Here is an 18,935-nt window from a genome sequence, read left to right as displayed (position 1 = left end):
TTTACATAAGTACACACTGTGATGTTTGCACAATGACAAAAATCAGCTAGATTAATTAATTGGAATGTATGCTCATCATTAAGTGTTATGTGACTGTATTTCATTTCTTCACCATTAAAATAAGTTACTAAACTCTGTAAAGTTTACCTGAAGATGCAGAATGTATTGTTCATGTTCTGCTGATAAGAAATTATTTGCTGAAAGCATTATAGCTTTTTAGTAAGCAAAGTCAGCTTAATTCACGTAGCTAAATGGAGTATGTGGTGGCTGTTCAATTTAGCCAATTAGTAGGCAACATCATTATGGAAAACACTGAATTATTAAATTTTGTTTATAACAAGGACAGGGGAGAAAAGATTATGAAACATTCTACTGCATAAATCTTACACTTCCAAAATGCTTCAAACATTGTGCTGTCTTATTGGTTCTTACAGGGATACAGTGGTTTTTAGATTAGTGTAAAATAACACACATGGCACAAGTTGATACTAGATTTATGTGTATATATTTTTTGCAGTTTATAAAGCCTCATAGGTGAATTTATTAGTATATTTTCGCCAAACGTGTTTGTTACGGAATGTCACCCAATACATAGGATTTGGTGATCACAGAAATAATATTCTCTTTACAAATTTACTTTGTATTTAATCATTAGCTTAATAAGAATATATGAAATATTTATTCTATGTTAAGCCACAATACAAACAAAAATGATAAACACATAGTTTCTGACTACAAAAGAAGCTCAAAGTCCAGAATTTAAAGCTGCCACTAAGAAGACAGAAGTATGTGAAAGACTATGCCTCTTATATTACATCTCAGTAAGGAGAAAATGCACTTAGAGTTTAATTTCTGAATATATGGCAAAACATATAACATTTTGATGAATTATTTTGAGAAACAGACATATAATTTAGGAAGGGATTAAATTCCTATTTCTGATATAGAGTTCCATATGGAGAACTCGCTATTACAATAATCCTTCTGCTATTTGTAATCTCTTCCATTTCTCTAGAGGACTGGTATGGTGACTTTAAAATTAAAAAAAAAAAAAAAAAGAAACAAGCTGGCTTGAGTTTCTCAACTTTTCCTTGTCTTGGATGACAGCTGTTTGAAGGAAATAAATAGGCTTCTCCACACCAAAAGGAATAAATAAATGGGATCTCCACCCCAAAAGTTTTCCAGGGATAAACCATGGGATGATGGCATTTTCAGTGCTGCTTGTAGCTCGGTGACTAATTTGTCTCTCAATTGTTCCAATCTCAGGCAGAGAACAAGCAGGGAAATAATTCATTGAGCCTCAGTTTCTCAACACACTGTCTCTCAATGTGTCTGATATGTCTAGATTTACTTCCTGGTCCCTATTTCCCTGAGATCAGATTAATAAATTGGCTCTTGTTCACAATTGCAGACTGGGACCAAATGAGAAAGGGATTCACATCTCTCACCTCTCTCACAAAAGATATGCATGAATTTTATCCAGTCCATGATTGGCATGGAGCTGGAGATCAATCTTATTCTAGAAATTTCTTCTTTCGTTCTTCCCTCTCTCACTGCTGTTGCTGCTGCTTAATGTAATTTTTTTTTTTTTTTTTTTTTTTTTTTGAGAGGGAGTCTTGCTCTGTCGCCAGGCTAGAGTGCTGTGGCGCGATCTCGGCTCACTGCAACCTCCAACTCCCTGGTTCAAGGGATTCTCCTGCCTCTGCCTCCCGAGGAGCTGGGATTACAGGCATGCGCCACCATGCCTGGCTAATTTTTGTATTTTTAGTAGAGATGGGGTTTCACTGTGTTGGCCAGGATGGTCTCCATCTCCTGACCTCATGATCTGCCTGCCTCGGCCTCCCAAAGTGCTGGGATTACAGGTGTGAGCCACTGTGCCCGGCCTGCTTAATGTAATTCTTATTCTTTGCCCAAGCACCAAGAGTTGAATCTCTATAAAGGCAAATTTGCTGTGCTTCCTTCTACTGAAGAAGTTTCCCCTAAGACTAAAGCATTCTGCTACAATAGTTAAGGAGATATGAGCTTTAACAATTTTTGTTCTCATTTTATAGACACAATTGAAATTCTAAAACAGCTGAATTTATTATTAGATTATTATAAAAATACAATTTTCAGTAAACAATTTGGATGGATTCGATTTCAAACCATTGTAATGTAGTCTTGTCTGTATATTTATATAGCACTTTTGTACATTTTAACTTCAATATCTTTAGAAATATATATGATTTGATGAGAAACTAAGGTATAGTGAAGTCAATCAAGTTCATTGTCAGTTCAGTCCATTTTAGTGCTATGGTTGAAGTTTGCGTACCCCCAAGATTCATATATTGAAACAGAATTCACAACTTGGTGTTATTACGAAGTGGACCTTTTGGGAAGTGATTAAGTCATAAGGATTTTACTCTTATTAATGAGATGGGCATCTTTATAAAAGTGGCTAAATGAAGCATGCTTGTCTCTTCTGCCACATGAAGACACAGCTACATGGTGCCATCGGTAAAGAATGGGCCCTCACCAGATCAAAACTGCCGGCATGTTTGTCTGGAACACCCCAGTACCCACAACTGTCAGCAGTAAATTTCTGTGATTTATTAACTACTCAGTCTAAAGCATTTTGCTATCGCAGCAAGAATGAATTAAGACATCTAGTCTTTTTTTTTTTTTCATGGTACTGTATTCTTGTACCAGATATCCATGTTGTTATTTGTCAAGTCTTCATTTGGAGTTAGAATAGCAGGGAAAAGCATACAAATATACCTTTATGAAATGAAGGAAAGGCAGATTTGCCTTCACCATGGTGAAAAATTAAGAACAAAAGTTTAAGCTGGAGGGTAGGCAAGACCTTTGGTGACACAAGGGTTGTCATAATCTAAGTATTTTGTTATTGTTGTTGTTTTCATCTCTGTAGCAATTGGAAAGCAATAAAGTCCTTTAAGCAGAGGGAGAGACTGGTGGTGAAGACATCAGCAATAAAATAATTTTTGTTGATGAATTATCATAGTTTGCAGGGTAAATAATTCATTTGATTTTTGTATCTTTAAAAAGTCATCTAAATAGATAAAATAATATGACAGCAAAATGTTTTTGGTACTGTTCATACTGCCCATTCCTATATTTATATAAATATTAAGATATGATAAGACAAATGTAAAATAGAGTTTTGTTTATTTTATCACTATGGATCAGAGAATGTGCACTTGTTAGAATGAGTGCTACTTTTTGACCTAATGTTTGAAGACAGTAAGAAGTAAAATAAAGACACTTGTTTTTTTTATTATAAATCTGTTAGACAAGTGCATCAACTCTGCTTCTAATTATTTTATGATACTTTATTATAACTAATATATTTACAAGACATACATATGTATATGTGTAAAAATACACAATAATGTGAGCGATTAAGAAGATACATTCAACTTATCTTCTGTAGAGAGTCCTTCCAATTCAGTGTCCTTTATTCCTTTATCTTTCTTAAAAGCTAAGATTCTTGGAGACAAGTAAATATTATTAGTAGCAAAAACAAGCAACAGCTGTTTTTTTATTTTTATTTTTTTGAGATTCACAAAAAAACCTATTTACCAAACATTTACAAATCAGTACGACCAAATAAAAATTTAAAGCTTAATAACAATTAAATATGGTGAACTAATTTTAAAAAGGTTGTTATTGTTTCTGTTAGTCTAGAAATAAGTTTAAAATAGTCTAATTAACAGAATAGGCTATCATTTTTCTTTAACTTCGGGAGATTCTATTTGCAAGCCAGGTTCTGCATGTGAGTTTTTAATATCATGCTCCTTTTTTATCAGAAGCTGTGGAGCCACTCAAGTTTTGTTAGCAGAGCTGAAAACCTGCAGTAAGCAACTCCGCTTCTGAGTGGCATTCATTCAGGGAGCATGGGCTGAGCATCTATTACATGCCAAGCACATTCTACAATCCAGAGGGATGAATCAATGAACAAAGTCATGTGTCTCCTGTAGTTTACATCTTAGTTGGAGAAGGCAAGTAAAGATATCCATCAGTATTTGCTGACAGTTATGAAGAAAAATAATGTGGGAAAAGGGGAATCAAAAAGCACAGAATGTAAGAAAGGATCCGATCTAGAAAGAATTATAAAAGTTCTTACTGACAAGGTGGTAGTAGAGCAGAGACCTCCAAATAAAAATGATGGACTTTAGCAGGGCAGGACAAAAAGCAGAAAGAACAGGCGTGGTTGCCAGCAAGTAATGTAAAATAGTGTAAAATAGGCCATTGTTATATTTTTGAAAAAAGGAGACAGTCTTTAAGATATAAAATATGTAGTTGTTTTTGAAAAAATAGACTACAAACTTTTCATTGTAATAATCCTACTTATTTAAATATCCTGTATTTGTCATTTCAATATAAGTGTATGTTTCACATACATTTGTACTATGTAGTTAAATATGTGGGCTTAAATTTCTTTTTGGGCATACTTTTTCTACCTTTTTTTTTTTTTTTTGAGATGGAGCTCACTCTGTCACCCAGGCTGGAGTGCAGTGGTATGATCTCAACTCACTGCATCCTCCACCTCCTGGGTTCAAGCAGTTCTCTTCACTCAGCCTCCCAAGTGGCTGGGATTACAGGTGCCCGGCACCGCGGCTGGCTAACTTTTGTATTTTTAGTAGAGACGGTGTTTCACCATATTGGCCAGGCTGGTCTTGAACTCCTGACCTCACGTGATCCACCCGCCTTGGCCTCCCAAAGTGCTGGGATTACAGGCGTAAGCCACCACGCCTGATTTCCATCATATTTATTAATTGAATTGTTGATTGAGAGGTAATTGCAGCTGTGAAAAATAATACAGAAAAGTTCCATGTACTCTATATTCAAATTCCTTCAATGGAAACATCTTGCAAAATTATAGTACAATATTACAACTAAGATATTAAGAACTATAGAGTTAAGATATGGAATATTTACATGAGCCACACTCACTTAACCTTCCACTTCCATTCACTCCTTGGCCCCTAACATTCATTAATCTGTTCTCCATTTCCATAATTTACTCATTGAAGAATGTTATTCAATTGCAATAGTATAGTATGTAACTTTCTGGATTTTTTTTTTCAATTGGCATAGTTCTCTGGAGGCTCACTTCGGTTTTTGTATGTGTCAGTTGCTTCTTTGTATTACTGAGAAGTGTTTCATGGTATGGATATACCATAGTTTGTTTACACATTCACCTTTTGAAGGATGTCTAGGTTGTTTCCAGTTTCATGCTATTATGAAAAAATCTGCTATACATATTCATGTACAGATGGGTCTTTTTATTTTTATTGAGATAGAATTAATATTAGATAAACTTAGCCACTTTAACGTGTAAACATCAGTGGCATTTAGTACATTTACAATGTTGTACGACCTCCAACTTTATCTGTTTGAAAATAATTTTACCACTCCAAAAGCAAACCCCATACACCTTAAGTGCTCAGTCCTCATTACCTCTCGCTACATTTTCAGGCAAACACCAATTCACATTCTGACTATAGATTTACCTATTCTGAATATGTCGTATAAGCAGAATAATGCAATATGTGGCCTTTTCTGTCTGGCTTCTTTCACTTAACATAATGTTTTAAAATTCATCCCCAAAGTACTTGTTTCTTTTAATGGCTGAATAATATGATTTTGTATGGCTATACCACATGCTGTTGGTTTTAAGTCTAAGAACTTTTTGCCTCACCTGAGATTCTGAAGAAGTTATCCTGTTTTATTAAAGATTTTTATGATTTATATTTCAAACTTAAATTCACAATCCATTTTGAGTTAACTTTTCTGTAGGGTGTGAGACAGGTCATTTTTTGTTTGTTTTTACTTACTGATATCCAATTGCCCCAGATTTATTTGTTGAAAAGGCTACCTTTTCTCCATTGAATTGCTTTTACACGTGTGGCAAAACTCTGTTTGGCTTATTTGTGTGGATTTATTTCCAGGTTCTGTATGCCATCCCATTGATCTATTTGCCTATATTTCTGCCATTACCACACACTGTTGATTATTATAGCTATATATTCAGCTTTAAAATTTGGTACCCTGATTCATTCTACTTTATTCTTCTTTTTACAAGATTATTTTAGGTATTAGCTATATGAAAAAGCTATATGAAAAAGCATTTGTCCTATAAAGTTTAAAATAATAATGAATAAATACAAAAAAATCTTACAGAGACTTTAATAGGAATTTTGTTAAACTGGTTTATCAATTAGGGGATAATTGACACCTCTACCATGTTTAGTCTTTTAATTCATAAAATAGTATATATCTCCTTTTATTTAGATTTTTGTTGACCTCTTTTATCAGCAAAGAGTGACTGATGAGGAAGTATGCAACACACCAAAAGTACTGCCTATTTGTTTCCAATGTATATAGGTATAAATATGAAGATATATGTGGGAATGGATATTAAGGGAGTGAGAAAATGATGAAAGGAACATAAAGTTAGATCAGAGCAAATGTATTGAGATAGGCCCACTAGGCAAAGATTCTTTATTTTAGCTTAAGGGGTTAGCAAGGATTTGGGTGTTTGGTTGGTTGACATGGGCTGAAGGATGGTCTACACTAAATGAAGTTCAAATGCCAGAAATACCTTGGAATACTGTCTAGGAAGGTATCTATTGGCTTAGGGCAGTTGGAATATTAGAGTGGGTTACCATGTAGGATGTGCTCACACACCCTGGGAAGGTCTGGAAAAGACAGGTTTTATCACAACTGAGATAAACAGATTTCTGTGGAGAGCCCCCAGCATCCTTAAAGAGCTCTGTGGTCCCTCTTCTCTGTAGTTCAGACTTTGCAGTGGGAACTGCTACCAAGAAACTAAATGTTAATGGGGATAATGGAATCTCTGGTGACAGGGAATGAATGACAGCACTTGATCACCGAAGACAAAATTGCTATGGTTCCTGTTACTTGTGTAAGAGCCAAAGTGGTGACTAGAATAGTCTGACTTGCAGAGGTCTATGGCTTTGGCTAGTTCATCATGATATTTCAGGAAAAGAAATAGATAGGCAGGTTACTAAGTTCTTAATTCATTGGTACAAGTGGAAGAGTCTTAGGTCTATTGAACAGAATTCTAAGTTGAATCTCCAAAACAGAGAGTCACGCATAGTCCCACAAAAATTCTCAGTGCTAGTTTACAATACCAGAGTCTTGAAATGAAGGAAGGTGAGGTACCTTCAGAAAGAAACGGGCTGCATGGTCTAAAACTTGCTATTCCTCTGTTGTCATCATTTTGCAAACATCACTATGGCTATCATCAATAAAAGCCAAGTGGAAGACACTAGAACTGCCGTGGCTAGAAAAATAGTAAGTCAAAAGCAATAAAGCATTCTCGGAGGGACTGCAGAGATGAGTGCCACCAGCAAGGGCTGAAGAGATGCACACTAATGATTCCCACCACATGTCCTTTCGACTTCTCTAGCTTGTGCAGAAACAAATGGATCTTGGAAAATGGCACTGAAATGTTGTCAACTTAATCAGGCAGTTTATCCCATTCCAGATGCACTGTCATATGTAGTTTCATTGCTTGAGAAAATTAACACGTGCCCTAGGAACTGGTATGGAGCTATTAATTTGGCTTTTTAAAATCTATACTTCTTAGTAATGACCAACAGAGGCAGTTTGTTTTCAGCTGGCAAGGTCAGAAATACACATTCACTGTCTTATCTTAGGAGTATGTCAACTCTCTTTTCCATAATTTAGTTCATAGGGACCTTGATTGCCTTTCTCCTCCATAAAACATTATGACGCTTCATTACATTGATGATATTGTGCTGATTAGACCTGGTGAGAAGAAAGTTACAACTATTCTAGAAATACTGGCAAGACATTTGCATGTCAGAGGGTGGGAAATAAATCTGACGAAAATTCAGGGACCTTTCATATCAGTGGAATTTTGGTCATATGTGGCATGTTGAAACGTCCCTTCAAAGGTAAGGAATAAGTTACTGCTTTTAGCCCCTCATATCACCAATAAAGAGGTAGAAGGATTAGTGGTCCTCTTTGGATTTTGGAGGCAACATACTCCTTATTTGGGTATGATACTAGGGCCCATTATCAGAGTGACCTATAAAGATACTAGCTTGAGTGGAACCCAAAACAACAGAATGCTTTGCAATTCTGCTGCTGTGCAAGCTGCTCTGCCATCCATTAACTGAGGAAGAGAAAAATTAGGCCTAGTTTACAGATGATTCTGTGTGATATTAGAGCGACACCAGAAAGTGCTCCAGCACTACAATGTCTTTCTGGAACATTCCTAATGAACAATGGCAAACAAAATTCATCCAGTTGGCAGAAATTTTAGCAGTGCACCTGGTTGTTCATTTTGCCTGGGAGGAGAAATGGCCAGAAGTAAAAATCTATAGCAATTCACCCCAGCATCACATGCAACAAATCTGCATGTGTGTCCCAACTATCTAAAGTAAAAGTTAATTTAAAAAAAAAGCAATTCAGTGGCTGTGACCAATGATTTGGCTGGATTACCACTGAATAGTAAGGAACATGGTTGAAAATTGGAGATAAGGAGTTCTGGGAACAAGGTATGTGGATACTCTTATATGAGTGGATAAAAATGTAGATATTTGTGTCCTATGTGAATGCTTGCTGAAGGGTGATCTGGAAGAAGAAGATATAAACAAGCAAGTGAATAGAATGACCTGTTCTGTGGAGACCAGTCATTCCCTTTCCCACTAATTGCCGTCATTGTGCCATAGGTTCATTAAAAAATGGCCATGGTAACAGGGGTGGAGATTATGCATGGGCTCAAGTACATGGACTTCCACTCATCAAGGGCAATTTGGCAACAGCCAGTGATGCATGCCACATCTGTCAGCAGCAGAGACCAGCACTGAGTCCCTGATATGGCACCATTCCCTTGGGCGATACGTTAGCTACCTCTTGGCAGGTTGATTACATTGGAACACTTCCACCATGGAAGGGGAAATGTTTTATTCTTACTGGAATAGACAGTCAAATATGTATTTGGATTCTCTGCATGCAATGTTTCTGCCAAAACTACCATCTGTACAGTTACAGAATGCCTTATCCATTTTCGTGGAATTCCCCACAGCATTGTTTGCAATTAAAGAACTGACTTCACAAGTGAAGTGTTCCAGTGGGCCAATGCTCATGTAATTCCGTGGTCTAACCATGGCCACCATCATCTTTAAGCAGATGGTTTGACAGAATGATCTCCAAACCTATTGCCTTTTAGACCACCCCAGTACGGGGGTTACACCCAAGACCCGTGACTGCTACTGCCTGACTGCTGCTGATGTTTATTCAAGGCTCAAGACCACTAGAATTAGCAAGTGGTGAAGCCAGCCATAACTTGGGTCTATCCCACTAGGGTGGGAAATTCCCTTCTGGCCCAGAGTGGGTCTAGAAGTGCTATTTGGGAGCAATGGCCTGGAATCAGAGGCTTTGGGATTTTGCCTGGTGCTGTTTTACTGTGGTAAGGCTGGTACCAGATTGCAAGACAAGGTCCTCTATTTGCTTTCCTCTCCTTCCCCCAGGAAGAAGATTTTCTGCAAACTGCACTGCCTGGAGCTGTAGGAGAGGTGACACAGGCAGCCTCGTGGCTGCCATGGCTGATGTGCTGGTGTGCATCCTGAGCCCACAGCCTCTGAGACCAGTGCAGCACTGTGGTTTGCCAAGGAAATCAGCTGTTACTCAGCTGTTACAAGCTCGTTGCCACTCAAACTTATTTAGGGCCCAAGACCACATTAGTCAGCTGGCGATGAAGTAGGCCAGGACTTGAGTTTACCCTGCTGGGGCAGCAGATTCCCTTCTGGACCAGGGCAGGTCTAGGAGCTCTGTTCAGGGGCCATGGAGATCTGTCCAGTGCTGTTTTACTGTGATGGGTCTAGTACAGGGTTCCAAGGTAACACTCCCTGCACGCTTCCCTCTCCCTCCATCACACAGACAGATCCTCTCTCTGCATTGCACTGCCTGGGGTTGAGGGAACGGTGGTGCAAGCAATGCAAGACTGTCCTTCTTAGCCTCTTCAATAGGTCTTTTATGATTATTCTGTTAAAACAAAGTACTGTAACCTCTCACCTGGTTTTTTAATTCTTGTGAAGGAGTTTGAGGGCATGGATAGTTATTCAATTTGATATCCCTCTTAGGGTGGTGGTGATCACTAGGGGATTCTATTAGGCCATCTTCAAGATGGATTATTTGGGAGATTTTTATATTATAAACTTAGTTTTCTTCAGAATTATACAGATATTCAAGTTATCTATTTCATATTGCATAACATATGGTAGATTTTTAAAAATAGTTCCTTTTATGTACCTTATCAAAATTATAAGTCCAAAAGTTGTAGGGTTTTCTTTTTTTTTTTTTGATGCTTATAGGATGTGTAGTAAAATCTCCTGTCTCATTCCTGATATTATTGCTTTGTGTTTTCTCTTTTTTATGTCTTTGCCAATCTTACTCTAAGATTAAAGTATTATGAATGATTTAAGAAATCACGATTTTAAATACTTTGTCTTCTTTTTATTAAAATTTCATTTCATTTTGCGCTTGTATTTATTATTTTCTTCTTGCTTTTGGTTTCTAATTTTCTTATTTTCTAGATTCTTGAGCTTGGGGTTTTGATTATTGATTTAAGACTTTCACTTTTCTAATTAATACACTTAGTGTTATGAGTTATCCTCTTTATATTCTCATTCAGTTCAGTGTGTATTTTAATTTTCATTTCTTTTGAAATTTGGGTTATTTATAAGTGTGTTACTTAGTTTCCAAGTGTTCAGATTTTTCCCTTTTTTTGCTCCCTTTGTGTTACTGATTAGCGCATTTCATATACTAACAATGATGCTCACTGGTAGTACTAACTCTTTTTAATTCAATCATGGTTGAAGAACACTCTATGTATGATTTTAATTCCTTGAAACTTGTTAATGTTTGTTTTCTGGGCCATAATATAATCTATATTGATAAATCCTTTATGAACCCTTCAAAAAATGTGTATTCCAATGTTGTTTGGGAGAGTATTTTATAAATGTTGACTACAGCCTGTTGACTGATGATATTGTTAAGATCTTCTGTATCCTCTGTGACTTTCTGTCTGGTTGTTTTATCATTTGTTGACATGTGGGGTTTTTGTTGTTGTTGTTGTTGTAGTTGTTGTTTTGTGACAGAGTATCGCTCTGTCATCCAGGCTGGAGTGTAGTTGTGCCATCTCGGCTCAACTGCAACCTCTGCTTCTCGGGTTCATGCGATTCTCCTGCCTCAGCCTCCCGAGTAGCTGGGACTACAGGCACGCACCACCATGCCTGGCCATTTTTTTGTATTTTAAAAATAGAGACGGTTTCGCCATGTCGGCCAGGCTGGTCTTGAACTCCTGACCTCAAGTGATACACCTCTCTGGGCCTCCCAAAGTGCTGGGGTTACAGGCGTGAGCCACTGTTCCCAGCTGACATGTGGGTTTTAAAATGTCCACCTATAATTGTAGATTTATTTATCTACGTTCTTTCTTAATTCTGTCTGTTTTTGTCTTACACATTTTGCAGCACTGATGTTTGATTTATAACCATGTAAAATTGCTGTATGTTCTTGGTAGATTGACATCATTTTATTATCACACAATGTCTCTCTCTATCTCTGATAATTTTTAATGTTCTGAAATCTAGTTTTTTAAATATTAGCATAGAGACATCTGCTTTCCTTTGATTAATGTTTGTGTGATATATCTTTCTCCATTTATTTTACTCTAACCTGCCTAGATTATTATATTTGAAGTGAGTTTCTTATAGGCAGCATACAGTTTCATCATTTTTAAAAATTCACTACCAATTTCCATTATTTAATTGTTGTGGTTAGACCATTTATATTTAAAGTTTTTGGTAATATACTAGTGCTTAACATTTCAAAAAATTCTCTTTTGTTTTTCATTTATCTGTTTTCTTTTTTTCCTGCCTTATCATTTTTAAAAATAATTCAATTTTGATTTTTCTGTGGTGATTTTGGGCATACTCCTTTGAGTGGGGTAGAAATCTTATCTTTCCTTGCATTTCTTTATTCCTTTATCCTCCCCTACTTATAATTGTCTTAAATATTTTCTCCATGTATATTTAGAACCACATCTAAAAATGTGATAATTTTTGCTTCACATATTAAGCACACTAACAATTTAGATAAGTGAAGATGGGAAGAAAGACCTATTATATTTGCCATATTTTTACTATGTTCTTTCTGATGTTCAAAGGTTCATTCTATTGTTTCCTTTCTGTTTATAAAATGTGCTTTACTCATTCTTCTATGGAGCATTTACTGTGACTAATAATCCTAGGTTTCTTTTATCTGAGAATATCTCTGGGCTTCTTTCACTTCTGAGGGATATTTTCACTGAATATAAGATTCTAGATTGGCAGTTCTTTTTTATTTCAACATTTGAGAAATATTATGCTATTTCCTTCTGGCCTCCATATCCACTATTATTCATTTTGTTTTGCCCCTATAGTCAAAGGGTAATATTTCTATGATTGCTTTCAGGATACTTTTTTCATCTTTAGTTTTTAGAAATTTAATTATGATGTATATTAAAAGGGTTTTACTTGGGTTAATCTTTTAAGGAATTTACTTAGTTCTTTCAATCAGTGGAGTTATATTTTTTGCTGAAATTAGAACATATTTAGTCACTATATCTTTAAGTACTTTTTTGCCCTGTTTTCCTTATCCACTCATACTTCAATAACACAAATGTTAGAATTATTTTCATAGAACCGGCCTAGCGCAGTGGCTCACGCCTGTAATCCCAACGCTTTGGGAGGCCAAGGTGGGTGGATCACAAGGTCAGGAGATCGAGACCATCCTAGCTAACACGGTGAAACCCCGTCTCTATTAAAAACACAAAAAATTAGCCGGGCGTGGTGGCGGGCACCTGTGGTCCCAGCTACTCAGGAGGCTGAGGCAGGAGAATAGAGTGAACCCGGGAGGCGGAGTGTGCAGTGAGCCGAGATAGCGCCACTGCAGTCCAGCCTGGGTGAAAGAGCGAGACTCCGTCTCAAAAAAAAAAAAAAAAAAAAAAAAAGAGTTATTTTCACAGACCCACAGGGTCTGAGACTCTCTTTCATTTGTTTTTTGTTTTTATTTTTTCTCTGTTGTTCAGATTAAATTTTTTTTTTGAGTTTAGTAATTATTTCCTACGTTCTCTGATGATGTCCTCTTTAGTCTGCCGAAGAGTTCAAATACAGAGCCTTTATTTGGGTTGTTGTATTTTTTATTTATAATATTTCTATTTTATTTCATGCTGAAACTTTCTATTCCTTTGCTGAGGCTTTCGGTTCTTTTCATTTCATTTGTCTCAAGCATGTTCATAATAGTTTGCTGATGCATTCTTACTCTTACTGCTTTATCATCTTTGTCAGACAATTATCCATCATCTTAGTGCTGGTATCTATTGCATTTTTAAAAAGTTATTTTGAGATGTTTCTAATTCTTGGTATGAACGTGATTTTCAAATAAAAACTTGACATTCTTATATTATTTTATGTGACTCTGGATCTTATTTCAATGTTCTTGGCCAGTTTGTTTTGCCGGATAAAGGAAGAGATGGGATATGGAATGATTTTGCTTCAGTACTGCCAAGTAGAGGATTCCTGTCTTCCCACGTATTCTCTGGTGACAGGAGGGGAGGCTCTTCACTACTGCTGAATTGGATGAGAGTTCTGCCCTCATGCAGTCATTACTGACATGTTGGAGTTGGGAGGGTGTACTATGGGTCAATGGTGATGAATGCACTGAATCCCTATTTGACCTTCAGTGACATAAACCAGGCAGATGCCTTATTACATCCTCCTAAGGATGGAAGTTCAGGTACTCCCCTGGGGCTTTGCTGGCATGGATTGGAGTAGAGCCACAGTAGTTTTCTGTAGTTTTTGTCTGAATTAGAACAGTTATTATCTAAAAATAATCTGTGTCTATGGTGTCCCCCTGTCTTCCTCATGTGGTTAGAGATGGCAAGTTTTTATGGCTTTTCTGTACATGTTGGCATTTCTGGGGTGACATCTTCTTTTTTTCTTTTATTATTATTATTATATATTTATTATACTTTAAGTTCTAGGGTACATGTGCACAACGTGTAGGTTTGTTACATATGTATACATGTACCATGTTGGTGCGCTGCACCCACTAACTGGTCATTTACATTAGGTATATCTCCTAATGCTATCCCTCCCCCCTCCCCCCAGCCCACAACAGGCCCCAGTGTGTGATGTTCCCCTTCCTATGTCCAAGTGTTCTCATTGTTCAATTCCCACCTATGAGTGAGAACATGCAGTGTTTGGTTTTCCGTCCTTGTGATAGTTTGCTGAGAATGATGGTTTCCAGCTTCATCCATGTCCCTACAAAGGACATGAACTCATCATTTTTTATGGCTGCATAATATTCCATGGTGTGTATGTGCCACATTTTCTTACTCCAGTCTATCATTTTTGGACATTTGGCTTGGTTCCAAGTCTTTGCTATTGTGAATAGTGCTGCAGTAAACATACGTGTGCATGTGTCTTTATGGCAGCATGATTTATAATCCTTTGGGTATATGCCCAGTAATGGGATGGCTGGGTCAAATGGTATTTCCAGTTCTAGATCCCTGAGGAATCGCCACACTGTCTTCCACAATGGTTGAACCAGTTTACATCCCACCAACATGTAAAAGTGTTCCTATTTCTCCACATCCTCTCTAGCACCTGTTGTTTCCTGACTTTTTAATGATCGCCATTCCAACTGGTGTGAGATGGTATCTCATTGTGGTTTTGATTTGCATTTCTCTGATGGCCAGTGATGATGAGCATTTTTTCATGTGTCTGTTGGCTGTATAAATGTCTTCTTTGGAGAAGTGTCTGTTCATATCCTTCGCCCACTTTTTGATGGGGTTGTTTGATTTTTTCTTGTAAATTTGTTTAAGTTCTTTGTAGATTCTGGATATTAGCCCTTTGTCAGATGGGTAGATTGTAAAAAATTTCTCCCATTCTGTAGGTTGCCTGTTCACTCTGGTAGTAGTTTCTTTTGCTGTATGGAAGCTCTTTAGTTTAATTAGATCCCATTTGTCAATTTTGGCTTTTGTTGTCATTGCTTTTGGTGTTTTAGTCATGAAGTGCGTGCCCATGCCTATATCCTTAATGGTATTGCCTAGGTTTTCTTCTAGGGTTTTTATGGTTTTAGGTCTAACATTTAAGTCTTTAATCCATCTTGAATTAATTTTTGTATAAGATGTGAGGAAGGGATCCCGTTTCAGCTTTCTACATACAGCTAGCCAGTTTTCCCAGCACCATTTATTACATTTATTATCCTTTCCTCTGGGGTGAAATCCTCTTAAGCTCCAAATCTAGAACAAATGAGACAAAGCCTCACACTATATTGTTCCCTGGTTTTGGCTAACCTGTGGGTCTGCCTTCTTCTCTCCAGCCTTAAAAGTCTTCCTATGAGTGTTTTCTATATAATATTCAGGGCTTTTAATTGAACTTAATAAGCAGGAATAGGAAAACGTTTGTCTACTCCATCTTAGAAGCATCTAATATTTTCATCACATTTGAAAGTTTATATAAGGTTTTAACATATCACATTGTATGGCACAAAATCTATTCTTTGAAAAAAGGGGAGAAGTAGAAGATGAAAGAATAGCAGAACTTCAAATGAAATTTTATACTTTTGTAAAATCTTCCATAACATGCTTTTTTTAGTTTCTGATTCCTGAAAAGTAGGACCCATTTGTCAAATTGTGAAACAAATACATTGTAGTTAGCAATAGAATTAAACATGAGTAATCTCCTTTAAATTTATCATTTTTAATATATCAATGCCTCACTGCTATAGATACCTGTTAATAAATAAGAAAAAAATTCTAGAACATTTTTCCCATGGACCGTCATGTTAGAGTTGATAATTTTGATCTTAATGTACTTTTCATGATTCACTTCGATTATTGGAATAGCAAAAGTTTCTCACTGGGAAATTGTGATAAAGTTTAGTAAATATAGCAATTGTGACAAGATAGATGCATGTTTTATCCTCTAAGATTGCTGTGATTAAAAAGTGATTTAACAAAACTCAATATTATAGAAAACTAGTATAATCATCTCCTAAATCGAATGACACTCAGGCTACAGTAGCTTGTGATATGCAAAGACCATTCCATATACTAAGAATGATGCCTGCTGGTATTCTTAACTTTCTCTTCATCTCCCTCCCCCAAACACAGTCTTATTAGTGAGATCATTTATCAGTTTTTTATATCACCTTCTATAGTCTATGTTTGAAAGACATAATATTTCAAATATTTGAAATTTATTGATTTATCTGTGTTCTTCTTGATTCCTGAATATTTTTTACACTAAATTATTTTTAGTGGAATAATAACCCAAATCTCTTCAAAACAGCTAGCTAAAGCTTTAACCTTAGACATGTTGTTTAACCTCTCTGGGTCTCAGATATCTTTTCTGTAAAATGAGAAAGTCAGAACAGGATTATATCTAATGGTTTTGTGCTTTAAGTTTTTTTTTGTCTGTTTGAATATGCTAATTTATTCTAAAACTTCCCATCAAGAGAGAAAGTTCTATTTGAAAGTTTTTTAAAAACTTATTGTATTTATGAAATATCTTCAGAATTCCAATTTTCAGATTTTTATCTAATTGCTCAAATGGTTGTTTGCTGTGTTTATTATATTTTTTTCAAATAACTTTTTAACTCAGTTTACCTACATCACTCTTGGTTCCTTAGCTTTTTGAACTCTTCTAATTTTGAGAAGATTTTTTGTTTTGTTTTTTAGTCCAGAGTAATGTCACATGTTTTTAGGCTCATGTGTGCATGTGTGTGCGTGTGTGTGCACAAGAGAGGGTGGGGAGACAGAGAGAGAGAGGAGAGAGAGAGAAAGGAGACTATAGGGAGCAACTATTCAGTTTTACCAACTTATGCAGCAAAGCAGGTTGACCAATGGTGGAAGCTGTTACAAACATTGGGGAAGCAGAAGTGTGATACAAAAACTGATAGTAAAAAACAGACAAAACAAAACAAAAACAAAACATTTTAACTCCTCTCTTCTTCTATAATGCGACTGGAACTCTAGCAATATGATTTACATTTAAAAGTACACCAGATATAAGGGAGGCAGCTGATAATTACACTTAGTCTCGCCTTTTCAATTTGAGCTGTTGGGCTGCAATTCTTCTCTGGCTCAGTGCTCAGGTGAGCATAAGAATGTGCATGCATATTCTCAAAAAATTATTTTATATCACTGAGTAGAAAAATAATGTGATAAAAGTCAGATATTGACTTATACTGCACATAGTGGGAACTCAATCAATATTTATTGAATGAATTGGTGAGTACTCAACTCATAATAGCATTGTCAGACTATGTATTTTTATTATCACAAAGGAAACTATATTCATGCTAAAAAGGAACCTATCTCAAGTTCCTATGATTTAAAACTGTGTATCCCTCTAAAATTCATACTGAAACCTAATCCCCATTGAAGTACTTTTAAAAGGTGGAGTCTTTTGGGTAGTGATTAAGTCATGTGGACTCTGCTTTCACGGATGGGATTAATTCCTTTATAAAGAGGCTTCAGTAAGCTACCTGGCCCTTCCACCACTTCTGCCACATGATAGCACAGCCTTTGTCTGTTTTTTCCCCCTCTGGCAGGTGAAGATGCAATGAGAAAGCACAGTCTTTGAAGCAAGAGAGAGCCCTTACGAGATGCTGCATCTGCTAGTGCCCTGACATGGGACTTTCCAACCTTCAAAACTGTGAGAAACAAATTTCCATTGTTTATAAATTACCCTACGGGAAGTATTTTGTTATAGTAGCACTAATAGACTAAGACAGAACTCAAGCATACAATTATATTTCAGAGTATATCAAAGTTGAAGTTGACAGCTTATCAAATTAGCCACCAGCTGAAGTGCAAAAAAGAACATTAAAATCATCTTTATTATCTTTGAATTCTCAGAAGCCTCTGATCTCATACTTACATTTCTTGAAATATATCTTTTTTTTTCCCTTTGAGATGGGTTTTCAGTCTGTCGCCCAGGCTGGAGTGCAGTGGCATGATCATGGCTCACTGCAACCTTGGCTTCCCAGGCTCAAGGGATCCTCCCACTTCAGCCTCCCATGACAGGTGCATGCCACCATGCCTAGATAATATTTGTATTTTTTGTAGAGACAAGGTTTTACCCTGTTGCCCAGGCTGGTCTCAAACTCCTGGGGTCAAGTGATTCACCCCCTCGGCTTCCCAAAGTGCTGGGATTACAGGCGTGAAACACTGCACCTGGCTAAAATATATCATTCTAGATGTAGAAATATGAGGAAAGTGTTGAGGTAGAATCATCCCACAGGAAGGACATTTTAAATTTGTTACAGTTGTCAAATCACTTTCCCCAAGCTGAATTTTTGTCAATGTAAAGGACCAAGGCTGGAGTAGAAGCTCTGTGGTTTTGGTGAGAATCACTGGACGGAAAGACACATGAAGATTACAGAAAAATATTTAACAGTCAAGAGCCTCTTAAACATTGGTTTCCAATGTATCACTCTCAACAGACACACATATGTACACAGATAAAATAAATTAAAAATGTAAAAATCTATAGAATGTATAAAATATTATAACTATCAAGTTAGTTTAGCAATATTACTGAATACGCAATGTAGAAAAATAGATGCATGTTTATATCTTAGTAATAAAGAATAAGAAAAGTGAGAAAAATACATAATGTTTAAATATCTAAGGTATCTAAATATCTAAATATCATTATATCTAAAGATAAATTTTTAAAATCTGTAATACCTATGCACTTAAAGCTACAAAACATTACAGAAATAATGTTAGATAAAGAATATCTAAATAAGTGAGGAGATATACTCTCTTCATGGATCACTCAATATTTTTAAGAGGCCTCTTCTCTCCAATTGAATCTCTACAT

At 36.3% G+C, this 18,935-nt stretch overlaps 1 long non-coding RNA gene across 1 annotated transcript in view; it reads left to right on the top strand.

Annotated features, from left to right (window-relative positions):
• The window catches only part of LOC129528263 (uncharacterized), a 96,287-nt gene extending 78,525 nt beyond the window's left edge, over positions 1 to 17,762 (top strand). The window contains exon 3 of the long non-coding RNA XR_008673495.2: positions 17,659 to 17,762. This is a non-coding gene — a long non-coding RNA (uncharacterized lncRNA). The remainder of the gene's footprint in view (positions 1 to 17,658) is intronic.
• Positions 17,763 to 18,935: the final 1,173 nt, after the last annotated feature.

The sequence above is a fragment of the Gorilla gorilla genome, chromosome 17 (genome assembly GCF_029281585.2).
Source record: "Gorilla gorilla gorilla isolate KB3781 chromosome 17, NHGRI_mGorGor1-v2.1_pri, whole genome shotgun sequence".
NCBI lineage: Eukaryota > Metazoa > Chordata > Mammalia > Primates > Hominidae > Gorilla > Gorilla gorilla.
This window is presented reverse-complemented; position numbering and strand designations above follow the sequence as displayed.